This window comes from Lissotriton vulgaris, chromosome 6 (assembly GCF_964263255.1).
Source record: "Lissotriton vulgaris chromosome 6, aLisVul1.2, whole genome shotgun sequence".
Lineage (NCBI taxonomy): Eukaryota > Metazoa > Chordata > Amphibia > Caudata > Salamandridae > Lissotriton > Lissotriton vulgaris.
Window position 1 is genome coordinate 1,176,055,478 of NC_141694.1, and position 2,509 is coordinate 1,176,057,986.

The 2,509-nt window shown below is 53.4% G+C and overlaps 1 pseudogene; it reads left to right on the top strand.

Annotated features, from left to right (window-relative positions):
- The first annotated feature begins 656 nt into the window (after positions 1-656).
- LOC147708605 (small Cajal body-specific RNA 14) lies at positions 657-785 on the top strand (annotated as a pseudogene).
- Positions 786-2,509: the final 1,724 nt, after the last annotated feature.

Here is a 2,509-nt window from a genome sequence, read left to right on the forward strand (position 1 = left end):
TGACGAAGGAGAGGAGCTGGGCGAGCAGGCTAGTGCTCTGCCCCTACCGCCCCCACGTACATAAAAACCCTGATGCCATCGGCACCTCCACTGATTGAAAGTGAGTGTGTGTGAAGTTACGGTCTTGAGGCGGAAGCCGGGACCAGTATCGATTTTTAGGTCTCCTGGCGTTTAACAGCGCGTCAGCGCTGTGTCCGCCAGGAGATCTTTTGTTGCTGACTCTGCTTCCCAGGAGACAGCACCGGCTGCGCGCAAAGGCGATCGGCGAACACGCTCTGCTGCCGTCACCTGGGAAGCTCCAACACCCTACATGCATGCGCATGCGCATACGCAGAGACACACACACACACACGAGCGCCCATGCACGCATGCACCCCCACATAAAGAGAACTCACCCCTGCTGTCGCATACACACACACATACACACACACACACACGTGCACCAAGCGCCCCCGCCCCCCCGCCACTTACCGCTACTCCGGTCTTCAGCTGCCACCGCGGGGCTCTCTCTAGGGCATGGGATCCCCGCGTCACCAGCACTGCTTCTCTCCGTAGGCGCGGCTTCTCTCCGTGGGCGCGGCTTCTCTCCGTGGGCGCGGCTTCTCTCCGTGGGCGCGTGCGCCCGCGGTTCGATCCCCGGCCGCTCCTCCCCACACGTGGGTGTCCTCCCTGACGGTTGCATGCGTCAGTAATACCATGTGACCCCAAGGCAGCCACGTACAGCAACGAGAGGGGGCCCAAGGCCGACAGGAACCCCAGGTGCCTGTGCTACGGCTCCCTACAGCATTTTAAAGGCGGCGCGAGGACGCCGCGCGAACCTGCACCGAGATATGGAGATACTGAGACAGGAAACAAACCAAACGTTTCCACCGAAATTTGTACAGACTGGAGCAGTGCGTAGGTTTCAGTGCACGCGCGTGTGTGTAAATAAGTGCGAAGTGGGGATGGGCAGGCCATTTTACAAGCATGCAAAACACACTTTGACGTAAAGGCTCTAGGTTCTGTAATAACTACCTTCAAGGTTGAAGCAGATGGTTATGAAGCCGGGCTACGGGGTTCGAGTCCTGGCAACGGCTCAAACACCCTGTGTTTCCGTGAGGGTTACTTTGGGCTGGCATACGCGCGCAGGAGATAAATTAGTGGAACAGGGGTTAAATGGTTTCCGGTTACCCTGTGTGTAAACGAAGAAAGGAAATACGTGCACAAATACGTGCCATAGCTTATTATCTCCCCTGCGCAAGCCGACCCCTGGTTTTGCTACTAAAAGTTGGTTCTTAGTTATAAGCTGAAGGAATTTGCTGGGGGGAAACAGTTTAATGTGAAAAGGGTGTGGCGCAGCGGCTAGGGTGGCTGGTTCTGAATGCTGGTTGAACGGATCGATCAACGGCAGCAGGTTACCGCAGCACCATGTGACATTTGCCAATAGCGCACTTAATGTAACGTTGTTGTAAAAGTGAGTACACACGTTCTCAATCTTGGGGTAATTGTCCCAGTTGAAAAAAACACAAATTACGGCAAATGTTTTCCCCAAGGCAAACGTACGACACAGTATGCCTGCAGCACTCCCAGTGCAGTAAATTGAGACAATAGAGAGCTTCAGGGTAGTGGTCACGGAAATTCTATGCGCAGGAGTACAGTCGTAAGTCCGTAGGTAGTCACTAACATATTACGGCGAATTCCAGGCGTATTGTATGTGTATCTTGCCTACACCAGAGGGTGTGCGTGTAGAGGGTGTGCCATTAAATAAGAAAGCTATTTACAAATACGGGAAAGCTGGACTGTAAAAATTGCTTTCTCACGTATGTTAATTCCGTACACATCGTCAAATACATTGTCATGCTTAGGTTACACAGAACGTGCATGCTTTTCTGCCCCCCTTCCCTCGTTGTGCCTGCTAGTCCCTGCTTGTGACCCGGTTGCTGTGTTAGGTGGGGCTAGGGGGAGGGTGGTGGGAGGAGTCCGCTGGTGGGCAGGTGTGAGTGTGTGTGTATGAGGGTGCGGTAGAAGCACTGCGGGAGAGAAGCTATGGTCTGGAGAGCACACACCAACCACGGGGCAAGAACTTGGAGCAAGAAGAAACCACAGTGACGCCCACCCTCAGCACCACTGCTCTCACCCCAGCACCCGCGCATTTCCAATTGCTGTTTCCCAAGTTTAACCTGCGCGTTTGCCAGAAGAGCTCTATTCTGAGCCCCGCGTCCATCTGCTCCACCCCCTCTTGTGCCCTCAGCTCTGACGGGTGCCCGGGTCCGACATAGCGGCTCTTACCCCTTGGTCATCAACTCTTGCCCCGTACAGCCCTCTGACCTCAAGCAGGGCATTCGTCCCTTGCCACTTTACCAAAATGTCAGAAATACAAATACAACTGGATATCATTTATTTACCTTATTGGCTGGGTAGCCTGGCTCATAGTTGACTCTTCATTATTCTAGTTTTAGAGAGGTTACTGCCAGTGCCTTTGAAGATATATTTCTACATGACCAACAGGATGTATCAATACATCTAAGTC